Raw genomic sequence first — 20549 nt, 5'->3', positions numbered from 1 at the left:
AACCTTCACCCATATTCTGGTCTGAAAATGGAATCATCCTTGTCAAAACAGCCACAACTGGCGGGATCATGAAGTATATACTTCACTGATAGAATCTAAAAGTTATTTCTTGATTTGAGGACATATTAACAAAGTGTGTAATGGTTTCAGTCTCTCTCAACACATTGTATTTGAATTCCATTATTACAGTTCACCACTAGAACTAAAATTGAGTTGCTGTCTGCCACTAAACAAGATAATCAAGTCACAGGGTCTTAAGAGTGTTTTTCATTAATAAAAGTGCTCAAACATAATTCATAGTTTGTATAGTCCTCTTTTGGGGGGATACCAGTTTTTCATCTGTCCTAAAGATCCTCCTGAGAAATCTATATGCAGGTCAAGAAGCAACAGTTAGAACTGGACATGGAACAGCAGACTGGTTCCAAATTGGGAAAGGAGTACATCAAGGCTGTACATTGTTACCCAGCTTATTTTACTTGTATGCAGAGTACATCATGTGAAATGCTAGGCTGGGTGAAGCACAAGCTGGAATCAAGATTGCCAGGAGAAATATTAATAACCTCAGATATGCAGATGACACCACCTTTATAGCAGAAAGTGAAGAAGAACTAAAGAGCCTCTTGATGAAAGTGAAAGAGGAGAGTGAAAAAGTTGGTTTAAAATTCAACATTCAAAAAACAAAGATCATGGCATCTGGTTTCATCACTTCATGGCAAGTAGATGGGAAAACAATGGAAACAGTGACAGACTTTATTTGAGGGGGGGCTCCCAAATCACTACAGATGGTGACTGCAACCATGAAATTAAAAGACACTTACTCCTTGAAGAAAAGCTATGATCAACCTAGACAGCATATTAAAAAGCAGAGACATTACTCTGCCAACAAAAGTCTGTCTAGTCAAAGCTATGGCTTTTCCAATAGTCAAGTATGGATGTGAGAGTTGGACTATAAAGAAAGCTGAGCACTGAAGAATTAATGTTTTTAAACTGCAGTGTTGGAGATTTTTGAGAGTCCCTTGGACTGCAAGGAGATCCAACCAGTGCATCCTAAAGGAAATCAGTCCTGAATATTTATTGGAAAGACTGATGTTGAAGCTGAAATTCCAATACTTTGGCCACCTTATGCGAAGAACGGACTCATTGGAAAAGACCCTGTTGCTGGGAAAGGTTGAAGGTGGGAAGAGAAGGGGACCACAGTGGATGAGATGGTTGGATGGCATCACCGACTTGATGGACATGAGTTGAGTAAGCTCTGGGAGTTGGTGATGGACAGGGAGGCCTGGCATGCTACAGTCCATGGGGCTGCAAAGAATCAAACACAACTGAGCGACTGAATTGAACAGAAAGATCCATTCTGGCCAAATGTTGGGATAGAATTCATTTGTACTGCTACAGCAAAACCTTTTATTGAAGGCCTGTTCTCCTGCCAGTTATTGCTTCAAACACAAAATTAGGTGGCTGGGTAAGACCAAATGCTCTGGAGTTAGGTTACTCCAGCTTTCTCTAACCCTTTTGCCTGAGTTTCCACATCTCTGTATTGGGAGACTGATAGTAAATAGCTCTTGCGTTGGGCACACTGTTACTCCTATGCCTGTCGCATAGCACCTGCACAGTATTTATTAGCTCTCTATCCAAAAAGGTTAGGAGAACAGTGATTTAATATTGCCAATATGTGGCATTTTCTGTAATAGTAATTATTCTGACATTATTAATCTTTCCTAGATATTGTCATTTTTCCCCCACAAAGAACCTTAGGTTAGCGCTATCTTATTTTTTATTGAAGTGTAGTTTATTTACAAAGTGTTAAATTCTGCTGTACAGCAAAGTGACTCAATTATACACACATATAGGTACTTCTTCATATTCTTCTCCATTATGGTTTATTCTAGGATATCCAATCTAGTTCTCTGTGCTATATAGTAGTATCTTGCTATTTATCCAGTCTATATGTAATGTGTGTGTGTGCTTAGTCATTAAATCCTGTCTGACTCTGTGACCCAGGGACTGTAGCCTGCCAGACTCCTCTGTCCATGGGATTCCCTGGCAAGAATACTAGAGTGGGTTGCGATGTCCTCCTCCAGAGGATCTTCCTGATCCAGGGATCGAACATGAGTCTCCTGCATTGCAGGCAGATTCTTTACAGTCTGAGCTACTAGGGAAGCCCTCTATATGTAACAGTTTGCATCTGGTAACTCCAAACTCCCAATCCTTCCTTTGCCTGTGCCCTTCCCCTTTGGCAGCCACAAGTCTGTTCTCTATGTCTGTGAATCTGTTTTAGTTTTGTAGATAGATTGATTTGTATAATATTTTAGGTTCCACATACAAGTGATATCATGGAGAAGCAAATGGCAACCCACTCCAGTATTTTTGCCTGGGAAATCCTATGGACAGAGGAGCCTTGTGGCTATGGTCCATGGGATTGAAAGAGATGGACACAACTAACAGAGAGACCAAACTACCACCACCATAAGTGCTATTACAAGGTATTTGTCTATCTCTTTCTGACTTATTTCACTGAGTATGATCATCTCTAGCTGCATCCATATTGGTGCAAATGGCATTATTTCATTCTTTTTTATGGTTGAGTATACATTGTGTATACATATGTACCACATGTTCATTATCCATTCATTGTCAGTGGACATTTAGGTTGTCTCTATGTCTTGACTATTGTGAATTGTGTTTCCATGAGCATAGGGGTGCATGTATCTTTTTGAATCATGGTTTTGTCCAGATATATGCTCAGGAGTGGGATTGCTTAATGATATGATAATTCTATTTTTAGTTTTCTGAGGAACCTCCATACTGTTTTCCATAGTACCTGTACCAACTTACAGCTCTATTTCATATATAGATATGACTTGCTAAAAAACTAAACCAATAAAAAAATAAAACACTGACTTATTAGGAAAATACAATTTTTTGAATATAAAAATTGGCAACCTGATAATTTACTTTATAACATATTATCCTCAGATAATGGTTAACTGGTTATCTGAAACTTTTGAAAACAGATTCATTAAATGAGAAGATATGTCAGTGAAGAAAGATATGCTTTGAAACACTCAAAAGCTAAGACAAGAACAAAAAGGTGGAAAAATAGCCTGGAAATTTCTGTCTTAAGACAATATAAAAGTTTGAACTTTTATAGTTAATTTAAAGTAAAAGAATATGTAAAATAGCCAGTGGAAATTTGCTGTATTATCAGGGAGCTCAAACTGGTGCTCTGTGACAACCTAAAGGGGTGGGCTGGGGTGGGAAGTGGGAGGGAGGTTCTAGAGGGAGGGGACATATGTGTACCTATGGCTGATTCATGTTGATGTATGGCAGAAACCAACCCAATATTGTAAAGCAATTATCCTTCAATTAAAAATAAATAAATTTTAAAAATAAAAGAATTATTTTTTCTTGACAACAGGAGATAGATTTTTCTTGGGCTCTAAAACTATTCTGTCCTACACGAATAGATCTTTCTTTAATTCTTCTAATAAATACATTTTCGTATTATATATTTATCTTAAAGTAATCATTTAAAAACCAAACTTCCTTGCCATTGATAATTCAAAATATATCATCTCTGGAATTGTCTAATGACCTTTAGTGATACTGAATCAATGATTTTACTTAAACTTTCAGACAATTAAGCTTAAAATCAGTTCTTAAATATACAAAATCAAAAAGAATGTTTCTAAATTAAACCAATGGCTCTTTTTGTATCTGCAGCATGCTTTAATTTCTACCACATATGTGTAAATTGGCAAAGTACCTAAAAGGCTATAATAATCCTGATGGCTTGGAACCAATGTTTTACCATCATTGAACAAGCCCATCTACTCCGAATCTTTGGATTAAGACAAAAACTCCATCCTGCCATGCACCTGGTCAGTTGTGCAATCCTGACCAATGAACAGCTGCTAACAATAAGGGTATTGTGCTTATGTAACACAGTTCAGGACCTGATGGTTAGTCTCTTGATAAATGGTGAAACGCTAGGGAATATTCTCTTGCCAGGATGCCTGCTTCATGGAAAATACTATGTCTATGTTGACCTGCACCCTTAAATCTTCTCTCTATATGACTTGATGGACTTGGGTTCTGGAAGATCACATTAGCCTTCCCACTTGGCTTTGAGGGAGTTAAGGATATTTCAGCCAAGAAATGGCCATACAGTGTTGCAGCAAATGTAATTTTAGGAACTGTTTTCTGTAGACTTGTTTCACCACGTTAACAAAAATCTGTATTATGTTTCTTCCCATCGATGTGGGTGTGTCCTTGTGTGTGTATTCAAGAGAGGCTTCCGTTTGTTGAGTGATCTTCATGCAAACATCTTGGAGTGCTTTACAAAAGAATTTTAAAAATTAAACCAAACAGGATATGAAACTGTGCTGCCAAACAAGTAAGTCTTTAGGCATGATTTAAATTTAGTTAATGACATAAAGAGCTAAATCTGTGAAAGGAAGCAAGTTCCTTGGATCAGAGAAAAAAGAAGCAGAAAACAGATACTCATATTTTGTAAGTCTTCATTTGAGTAGCTCCAAAAATATTCTTTTAGAAGTGTAGTTGGAAAACCCCAGGCTAAGTGAGTTCCAAGGAACAGCATTTTAGGGAAAAAGACCAGATAATGGCTCCCGTATGCATAGCAATCTACAGATTACAAAGTGTTTTCCCAGCTTGGTGACAATCTTACTTGTTACAAAACCCCACCAAAGCTAAGGAATATGTTATTCCATTTTACAGATGAATAAACTGATGACGGGAGAAATTAAGGGATTATACTAAGGTCATTCATCTAAGAAGTGATTGATATAGGATCTGAATATGGATTTTGATCTAAATCTGGTGTTCTACTTATAGTACCATGAGTCGAGTCTGTGACATGTCCTTTATGCTGGATACATTTTTCATGCCACTATAGATCTCTGTCTGATATAACAGCAGTGACTCTGGCTTCCTGGAATAATATAGTATTCTTCTCTCTCTTAGGAAGGACTGCTGATATGCCTAAGTGAGAAATTTGAAAACTAGGGTCTTCTAATGCCAAGTACATAGCAAATGATAATATTGTGGCTTAATCCTCTCAAAACATTTAAGCTGACTTTGATTTGCCTTTCAAATTAGCCTCTAAGCAGTTGCCAGAATCCTCCCTGAATCAATGTGATTGGATTCAGGCATCAGTCTCAATGTTGCAGGTAGATTCTCTTAGCTGTAGATTGTAGTAGGGAAATTGGGGAATTCTTAATGAGCTTCCTGTCCTCTGCTGACTTGGACCAAGTGTGGTTATTCCAGAACTTCTTAAGATTCCACAAGCATTGTGGTTTCAGACAGTGAGTCATGGCCTTGTGCCTGAGGAGTGGGTGATACAGTATGTGGCTCGATTCTCAGGACATACAGTGTTCAGGGTCATTCAGAACTGACTGTGCTACAGCTGCCTAGTTTTGTTGTTGTTGTTGTTGTTTTATTGCCTTTTCCTTTAAAAACACATTTAATTTCTCATCCAAATTTTAGACATTTAAAAGTTTACATTTTCTCTGGTACTCCTTTAACTTTAGACAAAGCCAGGAAGAACTCTGCTTTGTGACTCTGTCAATTGTTTGTCAAAACACATGTGATAGAATCCAACAACAAGCAATTGAAATCTTGTCTCTGTAATCAGCTCCTTGAGCAGGTCACTCAAGCCAAATATAAGCCCAATTAAGGCCTTACAAATATCTGTGAAAAGAAGAGAAGCGAAAAGCAAAGGAAAAAAGGAAAGACACAAGCATCTGAATGGAGAGTTCCAAAGAATAGCAAGGAGAGATGGGAAAGCTTTCCTCAGTGATCAATGGAAAGAAACAGAGGAAAACAACAGAATGGGAAAGACTAGAGATCTCTTCAAGAAAAATAGAGATATCAAAGGAACATTTCATGCAAAGATGGGCTCGATAAAGGACAGAAATGGTATGGACCTAACAGAAGCAGAAGATATTAAGAAGAGGTGGCAAGAATACACGGAAGAACTGTACAAAAAAGATCTTCATGACCCAGATAATCATATTGGTGTGATCACTCATCTAGAGCCAGACATCCTGGAAGGTGAAGTCAAGTGGGCCTTAGAAAGCATCACTACGAACAAAGCTAGTGGAGGTGATGGAATTCCAGTGGAGCTATTTCAAATCCTGAAAGATGATGCTGTGAAAGTGCTGCACTCAGTATGCCAGCAAATTTGGAAAACTCAGCAGTGGCCACAGGACTGCAAAAGGTCAGTTTTCATTCCAATCCCAAAGAAAGGCAATGCCAAAGAATGCCCAAACTACCGCACAATTCTACTCATCTCACATGCTAGTAAAGTAATGCTCAAAATTCTCCAAGCCAGGCTTCAGCAGTACATGAACCGTGAACTTCCAGATGTTCAAGGTGGTTTTAGAAAAGGCAGAGGAACCAGAGATCAAGTTGCCAACATCTGCTGGATCATCGAAAAAGCAAGAGTACCAGAAAAACATCTATTTCTGCTTTATTGACTATGCCAAAGCCTTTGACTGTGTGGATCACAATAAACTACGGAAAGTTCTGAAAGAGATGGGAATACCAGACCACCTGACCTGCCTCTTGAGAATCCTATATGCAGGTCAGGAAGCAACAGTTAGAACTGGACGTGGAACAACAGACTGGTTCCAAATAGGAAAAGGAGTATGTCAAGGCTGTATATTGTCATCCTGCTTATTTAACTTCTATGCAGAGTACATCATGAGAAACGCTGGGCTGGAAGAAGCACAAGTTGGAATCAAGATTGCCAGGAGAAATATCAATAACCTTATATATGCAGATGACACCATCCTTATGGCAGAAAGTGAAGAGGAACTAAAAAGCCTCTTGATGAAATTGAAAGAGGAGAGTGAAAAAGTTGGCTTAAAGCTCAACACTCAGAAAATGAAGATCATGGCATCTGGTCCCATCACTTCATGGGAAATAAATGGGTAAACCATGGAAACAGTGTCAGACTTTATTATTTTGGGCTCCCAAATCACTGCAGATGGTGACTGTAGCCATGAAATTAAAAGACGCTTACTCCTTGGAAGAAAAGTTATGACCAGCCTAGATAGCATATTCAAAAGCAGAGACATTACTTTGCAAACAAAGGTCTGTCAAGTCGAAGCTATGGTTTTTCCAATGGTCATGTGAAAGTTGGATGGTGAAGAAAGCTGAGTGCCAACGAATTGATGCTTTTGAACTGTGGTGTTGGAGAAGACTCTTGAAAGTCCCTTGGACTGCAAGGAGATCCAACAAGTCCATTCTGAAGGAGATCAGTCCTGAGTATTCTTTGGAAGGATTGATGCTAAAGCTGAAACTCCAGTACTTTGGCCACCTAATGTGAGGAGTTGACTCATTGGAAAAGACTCTGATGCTGGGAGGGATTGGGGGCAGGAGGAGAAGGGGATGACAGAGGATGAGATGGCTTGATGGCGTCACCAACTCGATGGACGTGAGTTTGAGTGAACTCCGGGAGTTGGTAAAGGACAGGGAGGCCTGGCATGGTGCAAAACATGGGGTCACAAAGAGTTGGACACGACTGAGCAACTGAACTGAACTGAACTGAACTGAACTGAACTAAAGGCAATGAAAAAATGGAGGAACACTATTAGGGCAGTCAGGGCCTTGCAGCAAGCCAATTAGCCTAAGCATGTTTACTTTTTACCTTACATTTCAGTACATTTTTTGCAGATTTTTACCTTTATGCTTAATTTTAAAACATTAACGTAAAGACTTCAGCTATTTTACCTTCAGTCAATAAGCACAGTCTATCCAAAAGATTTATATGACTTCCATATGTCATTTAAGCATTTGAGACAGGAAGACAATCCATCCCATGTGGAACCATCAGAGATAAAAGATAGTTGGAACTGCATTTCCAGATTGGCTGCATATCCCAGTCTGGCCTCTTATATGGCACCTGCTCTCTCATCCTTCCTTTTTTCTGGTGATAAGTTATCTCTGGCTGCATTGTGCTAACCTTTGGGCACAGCTTTCCTCCTTGAGCCTGAGTTTGTCTCAGTATCGCTTTTATTGCCTAGTCTCTATTCATTTCTTTCAACTTGACTTGACTTTAGTTCCTTAGCCCCTGCATCTGGATTTGCTTTTTACCTACCTTTGCCAATCTGCCCTTAGTTTGATCTGCTCTGAGCCTCTATCTTTTGAATCCTTATCACATGACTGTCCATCATGTGTTACCCTCAGTAATGTGCCTAACTGAATATATTCCTGCTCCTTATCATTTGGTTCTTCCACATCTCAATGTGTTAGTTGTGTTTCTCTATATCTAGCACTGTGCTTCATGCTCTTGAAAGAATATGAAATAATATAAGATAGAGTTCTGCTCACTCTTCTATCTTCCTGGACTATTCCTTTTCATATATGTTCTGAACTTTCAATGATCCACATCTCTACCAGCCAGCCAGACCTTGGTAATCATTTCTTCTTTTAAATTCCTTTAGCATTTGTTGTCCAGGTGGCTCAGGATCACCTGAAGGATGACTCATTGTTGCCTAACGTTAATATTATGGTAAGCTCTTGCAAGGCAGGTCTTCAGATCCTCAGTCCTTGGCTGTGTCTTGCATGGGCTAGATGCTCAATGACTGGTAACTAGTTTTCTGTGGAATATGTGCACAGAAAAACTGAGAATACAACTGTATCATTTAAGCTAGTTCTAAATGGAACCATATAGTTTTAAGTGTTGAGTGCTGCTAAGTCACTTTAGTCGTGTCCGACTCTGTGTGACCCCATAGACAGCAGCCCACCAGGCTCACAAGTCTCTGGGTTTCTCCAGGCAAGAACACTGGAGTGGGTTGCCATTTCCTTCTCCAATGCATGAAAGTGAAAAGTTGAAGTGAAGTCGCTCAGTCGTGTCCGACCCTCAGCGACCCCCATGGACTGCAGTCTTCCAGGCTCCTCCGTCCATGGGATTTTCCAGGCAAGAGTACTGGAGTGGGGTACCGTTGCCTTCTCCCAAGTGTTGAGTAGTGTTGTCCATTAGAAGTTATGTGAGGATTGAAATATTCCTTATCTTCATTGTCCAGTATAGCAGCCATTTACTGCATTTTTCTGTTAAGCACTTGAAATACGGCTACTGTGACTAAGGAGCTGGCTTTAAATGTAAAAAACTAGAGAAATATCATGTGACATCCCTTATATGTGGAACTTAAAAAGAAATGATACAAATGAACTTACAAAACAGAAAGAGACTCACAGACTTAGAGAATGAACATATGGTTGCTGGGAGGAAGGATGGGGGGAAGAGACAGGGAGTTTGGGAAGGACACGTACACACTGCTATGTTTAAAATGGATAAACAGCAAGGACCTACTGTATAGCACATGGAACTCTGCTCAATGTTATGTGGCAGTCTGGAAAGGAGGGGAGTTTGGAGGAGGATGAATACATGTATGTGTATGGCTGAATTCCTTCTCTGTTCACCTAAGATTATCTCAGCATTGTTAATCGACTATACCCCAATATAAAATAAAAAGTTTAAAAAAATTATTTGACTGTAATTAGTTTAAGATTTTCAAAAAGTTGTAGTGTGTGGAGTGGCTACCAGACTTAATAATGCATGCTACAGGATTGTGGAGAATGGAATGGTAAGTGAGAACTGTGAACTGGGAAAGTTCCCATGAAGGAAGATGCACTTGGATCATAAAGATGGGAAACAGAGAGATGGGGAGGTATATTTTAAGTGAAGTGATACAGCAGGAGCTCTGAGGTGATTCAAGATGTTATGTTTGGGATCAGTTTGAAGACCTGAAGTAAAGCAAAGTTTGTGAACCAGAGGTCATAATAGCAATAATAGCTGCCACTTACACTACAGTGAAAGTGAAAGTCGCTCAGTCGTGTCTGACTCTTTGTGACCCCGTAGACTATACACAGTCCATGGAATTGTCCAGGCTAGAATACTTGAGTGGGTAGCCTATCCCTTCTCTAGGTGATCTTCCTAACCCAGGGAGTGAACCCAAGTCTTCTGAATTGCGGGCGGATTCTTTACCAACTGAGCTATCAGGGAAGCCCAACAAGTCACCTGTTAATTTGATCTTCACAGTACTATGACTCAGAAAAGATAATTTGCCCAAGGATACAAATTAATATATGGCAGACATGAGATTTGTACTAAAGTCTGTCTAACTTAAAAACTTAGGCTCTTAGCATACTGTGTTGTCTCATTCTCTGACATGTTAAGAAAAACTTAAAAGTAGAAAATTGCCCAAATGTCCCTTCATCTGCGAAATGGGTAAACAATGGAATACATGCAATCAATGGAATACTGCTAAGCAATATAACAAGTAACAGAACTAGAAATAAATGTAACAGTATGGATGAATCTCAAATGAATAATACTAAGTGAAAGAAACCAGATGTAAAGGCTGCATATTGTATGGTTCTATTTATATGACATTCTAAAAAGATGAAATTTATAGGGACAGAAGGCAGATCAGTGGCTGTCATGAGCTGGTGGTGAAGGGCAGGGAATGACTACAGCTAAACAAGAGAATTTGGGGACATGTGATGAAAATATTCTATACTTTGATTGCAGTGTTGATTACATGATTCTGCATTTGTCAAAACTCACAGAATTGTGACCTATACATGGTAAATTTTCCTGTATGTAAATAGCACTTCAGTAAAGTTGACTGAAAAAGAAAGGCTTACAAGTAGTTCCAAGTTTATTTTCACAAAGGCAGGTGGGAATATGGTTGGTTATTCTCAGGCTATTTTGAAAAAATAAATAATTCTAAATTTTTTGTATCTAAACATATCTTCATATTTATGATATGTATATATACACATACAACCACATGTAACAGAAAAATGATGTAGGAATTGAAGACTCTTAAATGTGTGTGTGTGTTTGTGTTTGTCTAAAGCAGTTAAATTTGTATTTGACATGAGTTGACATAGTACATGTTTATTCAACTTGGTGTTTATTTACCATCAGCATGGGAAAGAGGGTGGAGGTGAAAGAGGAAGATATATTTTAATTAGACCTGAATGGTAAGATGTCATATAATTTATGCCATTTTCCTTTTAAGTGAAAAATAACTACCATATGAAGTCATGGGCCCTTTTGAAAACTTACTTTAAAATTTCCCAATGCATAATGTAATTCTTGTTTGTATAATACAGCCATTTGTATGGGACAATAGTACAATGATATCTTTTTGCATGTACTAATGTTCTTTAATATTTCCAAGAAAACTGTCACACAATTAATCATCTAAAAGGCTTACGTGACTTTGTGTTCACTCGTTTTGTTGTGTTTCATAATATCCTAGATATATCTAATTTTTAGGCAGAGTGGACATCAAAATATTTTACATGCTGCTCTGTTGTCTATGAGCAGATAAGGGGTTATCTCTGTTTTACAACTGAAGAGGCAACATACAGAGTAGTTTTATAACTTTCCCATGGTCACATTTCTAATGCTCAAAGAGTGATTAATCTTAATAAAGAGCTATAAACAAGATTAATGAATGATTATGATTTAAGCATTTTTCTTGGTGTTCTGCCTTTAGCATTTCTCCAGGTTCAAGCTGTATTAGCATCACGTATAATCATACATAAATAATCCTATTTAATCTTAAAATAGTCTTATTAGGGATAACATAAATTACAGGATGTATTATTTTTTTTAATAGACTGCATTTACTTTTTTGGATAAATAATTTTTAAATTTAATTTATTTTTTTAACATGATAAATAGTTTAAAAACATTTTTACTTTATATTGGAGTATAATTGATTAGCTATGCTGTGTTAGTTTCAGGTGTATAGCAAAGTGATTCTGTTTATATATACATATATCTATTCTTTTTCAACTTCTTTTCTCATTTAGGTTATTACAGAATATTAAGCCAAGTTCCCTGTGTTATACAGTAGGCCCTTGTTGGTTATTTATTTTAAATATAGTACTGTGTATAAGCCAGTCCCAAACTCCCAATTTGTCCTTTCTTCCACCTTTCTCCTTTGGTGACCATAAGTTTGTTTGTCAAGAATAGACCACGTTTACTAATGTGGAATCTGAAGTGATAAATATGAATATATTCAGTGCTGGCCTTAAAGCACTGAACAAATGTTACTATATTCTACTTGATTTTTATCTTTCTGTCATTTATTTGCCATTTTTCCCTAGAATCCTGAGTAGTACAATGCATATATTTGCAGAGAAAATTGATGTCTGACATTTTTGCTATTTAGGAAATAATTCTCTTGTACTACAAATAAATATATAATTTAATATCAACATCTACATATAACAGTTTCAGAGAGTGATCTAACTAAAATGATAGAAATGAAATTGCTTTTGAACTGATACCAAATCAGTATTTGATGTCACTGTGACTTGTCACTCTGTTCAGTAATCTTGTAGCATTATTTAAATGTGTATGTTTGTGTGTGTGTATCCTCAAGACTGTTTCTCGGCAACATTTTTTATTTATCCCCTTTAGTTTTCTGTTTGTCTAGCTCAGACTTTTCAAGTCACCAAATGGTTGCCTCGGGAGAGCATGCTGGCTAGATGTCTTCTCCCAGTGATAATGACTACTCCATGCTTTAGTTTTCGACGAAGTTCATGGTACTGCTTTTCTCCAAATGTAGTCACAAATCCTTAGCTAAATCACCCCAGATCATCAGAGCTTACATTGTCACTTGTACAAGACATATGAAAGATTTAGAGATAACGAAGGGAGAACACAGCACAGGAAAATAACTCTCAATAGTAACACAAATCCATATACAGCACAGACTCTTTTCAGACCAGCTGCCGACCTCTCTCAGCCTCCCCCACACAGCACAGGTAGCTTGCTCTTCACCACCAAAACCACTAGGCCTCCAGGCTGGGAGTCTGGGCCAAAACCTTGGCCCCAGATTTACTTGTCCTACTGTGAAACTTTTCTAGGCTTATTCCTACTGAGGACAACTGTCCCCTTCTGGGAAGCCCCTTCTCTCTTCACAGGATTATGGTCAGATCCTCTACGGCACCAACAAGAAAATCTTAAGTAGGCCATCGTTGGTACATTTCCTAAATCCAGTGTTTACACATGACCAGTATAAAATAGAATAAAAAAAAAATAGAATGAAGTACAGCTGTGTTGGTTAAAGTAGGGTCAGGAACCCAAAGTCTCATGGGCTTGGGCTTCCCCAAGTTCACCTCAGCCACTCCCCAGGTTACTCTGCTAGGTTTAGAATGAAGATCACATCTTTTAAAAAAAACCTTTATTGGAGTATAGTTGCTTTACAATGTTGTGTTAGTTTCTACTGTACAGCAAGGTATATAGATATCCGCCCCGCTTTTTTTGGACTTGCTTTCCATTTAGGTCACCACAGAGCATTGAATAGAGTTCCCTATGCTAGGCTCCATTAGTTATTTATTTTGTACATGGTACATCAATAGTGTATATATATATCTGAGTCCCAATCTCTCAATTCATCCCACTCAAGATCACATTTTTAAAGTATCTTTTCTCCTAGGAGTAGTTTATTGACAGCCTTCTTTTTCTGTCTTATCATGGAATCATTTTTGCTTCAGAGAAACCATTGCCACTGGCACTGATAATGAAATAAAGGAATTTTTTAAATTCAGATATAAGGAAAAAAAACTGTTCTCATATACTTACTATTCTAAGAAAGAAACTCATTATTTTAAGACTTACAATGAACTAGACAGGTGCTTTTAAACATATATTACCTGCCTCAACTCTCTGATGAAACTGTTAGTTTCCATATTATAGTTGATGCAAATGGGTACCTAAAAAAGGTGACGTTATTTGGCTTTAGGTCATGATGTTTTGAGGTAATGAACTGTGTGATGCTAAAAGCTGCATTCTTTCCATTCCGCTTTTCCATCTGTGGAAGCTTCAGGAAATGTATTGTGCTCCTTTAATTGCTGCTGCCGCTAAGTCGCTTCAGTCGTGTCCGACTCTGTGTGACCCCGTAAACGGCAGCCCAGCAGGCTCTCCCATCCCCGGGATTCTCCAGGCAAGAACACTGGAGTGGGTTGCCATTTCCTTCTCCAATGCAGGAAAGTGAAAAGTGAAAGTGAAATCGCTCAGTCCTATCTGACTTTTAGCGACCCCATGGACTGCAGCCTACCAGGCCCCTCCATCCATGGGATTTTCCAGACAAGAGTGCTGGAGTGGGGTGCCATTGCCTTCTCCCTAAAATGTATTATTGTGCTGTGCATGCTAAGTCACTTCAATTGTATCTGACTCTTTGTGATCCTGTGGACCGTAGCCCACTAGGTTCCTTCGTCCATGTTGTCCACAGGGTCACAAAAAATATAGTATTATGATCTATTAATGCCTTGAGCAGAGAAGTAAGAGGAGTAGAGGCTGTGAGCCTTGAAAAGCACTTTGTAGAAAGAGGGGAGTAGTTAATGAGCAAGTTGAGATTGGTAAGATCGACAATGTTTAAAAGGCAGGAGACATATACAGACTGTATTGTCCTGTGCTGTGCTATGCTAAGTTGCTTCAGCCATGTCCATTTCTTTGTGACCCTATGGACTATAGCCCAGCAGGCTCCTCTGTCCATGGGATTCTCCAGGCAAGCATACTGGAGTGGATTGCCATGCCCTCCTGCAGGGGATCTTCCTGACAGGGAAGATCCTGAGTCTCTTAAGTTTCCTGCATTGGCAGGCAGGTTCTTTACTAATAGCACCACCTGGGAAGCCCCCCATATGCACACTACTATGTGTAAAGTAGATGACTAATAAGGGCCTACTGTATAGGCAAGAGAACTCTTAGTACTCTGTAATGGCTACATGGGGACAGAATCTGAAAAAGAGTGGATATATGTATATGCCTAACTGATTCATTTTGCTGTACACCTGAAACTAACACAACATTGTAAACCAACTACAGTCCAATAGAAATAAAGAAAAAAAAAAAAAGGCAGAGGACAAGTCCTCACAGAACTTCTCAGACAGGGGCATGGAAAAAGAGAAACTTTGGAAACTTTCAGCAACTCCATGCTGTATAGCTCAGTGGGCTACTAGATACACCCTCTACTTTTTCTTTTTTGCCATAAAAAGAAGAATACAATACAATTTCAACTTAATGTTGAAAATGTTGAACTAGCTACAGCTGTATCACCACTCTCTTCTTCCAAATCACTCAGCTACCACAACTTATTAAGCATGAAATGTGGAAGCCAGGATATAGAGAGTCTTTACTAACAAAAGTAAGTGAGTGAAGTTGCTCAGTCGTGTCCAATTCTTTGCAACCCCATGGACTGTAGCCTATCAGGCTCCTCCATCCTTGGAATTTTCCAGGCAAGAATACTAACAAAGTTTGAAACATTTTAATATTTATACCTACTTATACCTGTGACTGTTTATACTTGTGAGCTGGGTAGAATCTGACTTTGTTTCAATGGTTGATAACCTATGACCTTAAATTTAGTAGCTTAAACAATTTATATTCAACAAAAGCAGTTACTGGTACCTTTCCCCTGCCTAAAGTTGATGGGAAAATATCCTAAATAGGACACATAATTGGAAGAAAAAACAGCTTGAAATAACACTAAATCCTGGACATGTCTAAGGGCTAATAGTCACATTCGCATGTAGTGTGAAATCTTCCTTTTATTCACAACATGGCTGACATGTTTATAAGATGGAGTTCTTATTCAGACCAGAGAATCCCACAGATGTCTCATCTGGGAGGACTTATGAACTATGTGACTTACTTGTTATTGTTAATAAAACAAACTGTTCAATTTAGAAATCATTTCTTATGCTTTTCATGGGTTTTTGCACATTTCCTTTGTAGCTTTAAAGGGATCCTTTGTATTTCTAATAGTTTACTCACTCTTTCCAATAAAAATAGCTAAAAGATAAAGCTACAGTAGGTATTGTGGGAGAAGGTAATGGCACCCCACTCCAGTACGCTTGCCTGGAAAATCCCATGGGTGGAGGAGCCTGATAGGCTGCAGTCCATGGGGTCGCAAAGAGTCGGACACGACTGAGCGACTTCACTTTCACTTTTCACTTTCATGCATTGGAGAAGGAAATGGCAGCCCACTCCAGTGTTCTTGCCTGGAGAATCCCAGGGACGGGGGAGCCTGGTGGGCTACCATCTATGGGGTCGCACAGAGTTGGACACGACTGAAGTGACTTAGCAGCAGCAGCAGCAGGTATTGTGAGTCTACCACATCCTTGGAAGCCACGTTGATATCTTACTGATGTTAAAAGGGCCACAGAGGCACAAAGTTCTCCAGCTGCTTTCATGAATGTATAGAGAGCATTTTGGTCATGTTGCATGTTGTAGCTGCCAATGTAAGTTTTCATAGTTGTTTAGGAAATTGGATTATTTAAATATGTACAAAGTATTCTAAGTCAAGTGCTTAGGAAGTCAAAGGAGAATGTTTTAAGGTCCTATCAGCTAGTTAAGAAAACATAAGGCTTCACTTCTGTGAATGGACTCTATGCTGACAGCTTCTATTTTACCTGTTTTTAATACTTGAACATATATTTCATTGCCTGATTGAGGTCCAATATTCAAGGATGGGTGAGATCTTCTCTCAGTCTATTATATTTAGGTATTAAAGTGTTCATTTAGTTCTCCTCTTCCTTGCCTTCTCTATCAGTTACCTTCTCCATTGCCTCCCTAATTTAGGGGCTCATATACCAGTGCATTGAACAGATTAGTGAAAGTCTTAGTAATTTTCACATGATGTTTATCCATACCTATATTACCATGTTCCATTATTTAGAATCAATTTGTATCACTAGTGATAAATAGGTTATAAAATTCATGAGGTCAAGGATCATGCAGTTTTTCCTTTTAATTTCTATATTACTACTGTGGCCAAGTGCCTATATCCAATGGATGTTAAATGAATATTTGATAATTGGATGAATTAGTGCCACCCATTTCTGGATAGAAAAACTGAAGCACATGACCTTTGAGACTGTTTTAGGTTAAACAGCAGGTAGGTAGAACGTGAGGAAATATCTCATATCTTTTTGTGATTTTAATCAACCTTTATTTTTCATCAGACTTGTTTCAGTAAAAAACTGTTTTTCATCAGATCTGTTTCTGTAAGATATAATTCAATTTATTATAACAAGTGTGATCTACTTTATAACCTTGGGGTGCAAATAAGGTCATGAGATAGTCAGCAGTGCTGTTTACCAAATATTCTCAGCTTCCTACCTCCTGGTAATATGATAGAATTGTACTTCCTGGCTTCTTATAGTGGGAATGGGACCATGTGACTTGATCTGGGCAAAATGTGAACAGAGGGTATGTCATTCTTAGGACAAAGCATTTAATATCCAGTCGGAGACCCTACAGAGTACTCATTCTCTTTGGCACAGTGGACTGACTGGTAAATGCTCGAGATGATGCTTCCCTGTCAACTTGAGTTCCTGAGTGATTAAACAGAGCAGAGTCCACTATGGACCCAAAGTTGTCATTTGGCTTGGGAAAGAAATGAATCTTGGTTGTTTTAAGCCATTTATATTTGGGTTTGTTTCTGTTCCCCGATACTGGGAAAGATTGAAAGCAGGAGGAGAAGGGGAAAACAGAGGATAAACTATTTGGATGGCATCACCAACTCGGTGGACTTAGTTTGAGTAAGCTCCAAAAGTTGGTGGTGGACAGGGAAGCCTGGCATGCTGCTGTCCATGGGGTTGCAAAGAGTCAGACTATGACTGAGTGACTGAACTGACTGTAGCATAATCTAGCTTATCCTAACTGATGAAAATACTTTCCTTATTTTTCCAATTAATCTTTGGGATAAGAATAGTCATCTCTCTTCTCCATCAATTAGTCCTCCAAAATTCTGTGCTTTATTTTATCCAAAAAACTTAGAAAAAGAGACTGAAGTCTTACCAGTCCATGACTGCCTCTTCTCTATCTCTGCCATGGTTTCTCACAGACAGGTGGTTTTTTTGTCCACTAGAGTGAAACTACCCTTGCTGGTCCAGATCTCTGCATAGGTCTAAATAGTGCTACATGTCAAGATATCGGCTATTTAAATTCATATTTATATCCTCAGCTGTTACTCAAACTGTAGCAGTGTGACAGGGTAGTTGAACTGCAGAACTCACAGTTGACTTTAAACAACATGAGTATTAGGGGTGTCAATATCCCATGAGGTCCAAAATCTACCTGTAACTTTTGACCCCGGCCCCCAAAATTTAACTACTAATGGCCTTTTGTTGAATGGAAGCCTTGCTAATAACAAACTAGCTGATTAACATTTTTTTATGTTATATCTATTATATACTGTATTTTAAAATAAAGTAAGCTAGAGAAAATAAAATGGTATTAAGAAAATCATGAAGAAGAGCAAATAAATTTATACTACTTAACTGTATTGATACTGTAGGTTTATGTCATCTAAGATGAGTTTTTTGAGTTTGGAGCAGAGAAATGTTTATTATTGCAGGACCATGAAAGGAGAAAAGGTGGCTCATGCCTTGAAAAGCCTCATGTTCATTGAAGTTTTACTGGAATACATTTTTAAAGGGCAGGTGAGGGAAGATGATTTGCAGGATATGTGATGGGCTTGTGTGCAATTCTCTGGCCGATGGTGAGGCAGCAGGGTGGTGTCACAGGTTAACAGGGGTTGTGTCCCTGTAGTTAACATTATCAGTCCTTAGGCTCCAGGAGGCCTGGGGCTGTGTGCTCTTGGTCATCAGGTAGTTCTTCCATTTGTTTCAGGGTTTGTGCATCTGCAAAATGATAGGGAAATTTACATTAAATACTATTATCTAGGTACTTCAGAGAGGAGCTAAAGCAGATATGAGGGATGGCCTGTCCTGGAAGGGCCTCACAAGGTCCTGCTTGGTTACAGTTCCTCTCCTTTTTTGGTACTCCTCTATCCTAAGGAGAACAAGTTTTGAACAAGAAAAGGAATAAAGGTTAAAACAGAGAAGTTAATCATTATCTTGGTGGAGGTCTCCACAGGATCCTGCTTGGTTACAATTACTCCAGCAGACACTGCTTCAAGAATAGCTTCTGAGTCTGACAAGCTACTCCACTTTTACTTCCAGGTACGTTTCTCTCCTCAAAGGCCAAAGCAGATGTCACCATTAGTGACTCTGATGCTTTTCAACGTGTATTTTAAGCTTGAGACACATTTCAGTTTGGACTAGCTGTATTTCAGGTACTTCACAGCTAGTATACCTTATGCACAATGTGGCTTTAGGCTTTTGGTTCTTCACTTACTGAATGATAGGATCTGTAAAGAGCATTTTAGCCCTCAGTTTTAAAATTCTAATTCTGGTTAAAGCTCACCAATGATGATATACAAAGTTCTTCCTCATCTCATAAATATGCACAAACAAAAGAAATCATTATTAAATATCATCCAACAAGTAAAATGGAAGATTAACTAAAGGGAAATTTTGCTTACATTTATTAAATGATATCATAATTATGTTTATATTATGACAAAGTTAATAAAAATTTTAAAAAGTTAGAAACAAAATGCTCAATAGAATTGTATATAGGAAAAATGATAAATCTTATGAATAAATCTCTGATCAGTGTTTTGGGGCTATCCTTATAGACATGAAAGTGTTAGGGAAATAATGAACCCAGAGTGGCCAGAGCAGGTGGGAATCTGATGAGACATTTATTTGGAAAGAAGCTTATTAGGATGTGCAGAAAGCAAGAAATACATATGGATATTATTTGGAAAAGAAGATGGTAAAAAAAAAAAAAAGGTGATGTAAGATGGTAACTTTGTCCAGTAGGTGACAACCACCATACCAAACCCACCATCATTGTATATAGGGTACCAGTTTCTAAACCTTTCACATGTGATCCATGACTTCTATGGGTTGGCCAAAAAATTTGTTCGAGTTTTTCCACTCTATAAGATAGTTGCAGAAAGCCTAAATTAACTTTTTGGCCAACCCAATAGAACTGAAAGTATTTCCTTTAAACTGAGTTGGAGGGAGGGAGCATATTGGACTTTCAAAATACTAGCAAAGGAGTGGTGATTTCTAAAGAGTTCATCATCTCTATTATCTCTAAGATTGTATCCTTTCCCAAACACAATTCTAAACATGATGGTGGCTGTAGAGATGGAATCGTAAGAGACAGCTAACTGGCTCACCTTCCTCCTCACTTCCTTCTGGACAAAATGCTGTCTCTGTTTCCTGTCCCCCATTTCAGATGCCACAGGAAGCTGCCCTGGTTTGTGGTTAGATGCAAGAAAAGGAGGTTGAAACCAGCACTTTCAGGGAAGCCTCAGAAGCTGGTGCTTAAGATTTGCCTGCCACCCCTTGTTATCCTTGTTACAGGATGCCACAGCGTCGGGGGAATTTTCTGAGAAGTTTGTGGGTAGCTTGTGCATTCTCATTAATTAGGAAATTAGATTGTTGACTATAAATTGGAGATTTAGGAATGTCTTTATTTAAAGTTGAGGAAATGAAGCGTGGGAGGTTAGATGATAGCTATGCTGTTTACACCAAATTGCAGTGGTTTACTTGCTTTTGCTTTGGGGGTCGTATTAACTTCAGCACCAAAGCCAGTCCCCTCAGAAGGCTCAGTTCCCTGCCAGATGGGTTTATTT

The 20549-nt window shown here is 38.5% G+C and overlaps 1 protein-coding gene across 1 annotated transcript in view; it reads left to right on the top strand.

The window, feature by feature from the left end:
* Positions 1-20549, top strand: part of SUGCT (succinyl-CoA:glutarate-CoA transferase) — a 766325-nt gene that overhangs the window by 441015 nt on the left and 304761 nt on the right. The window lies entirely within an intron of this gene.

This window comes from Capricornis sumatraensis, chromosome 5 (assembly GCF_032405125.1).
Source record: "Capricornis sumatraensis isolate serow.1 chromosome 5, serow.2, whole genome shotgun sequence".
Taxonomy (NCBI): domain Eukaryota; kingdom Metazoa; phylum Chordata; class Mammalia; order Artiodactyla; family Bovidae; genus Capricornis; species Capricornis sumatraensis.
This window is presented reverse-complemented; position numbering and strand designations above follow the sequence as displayed.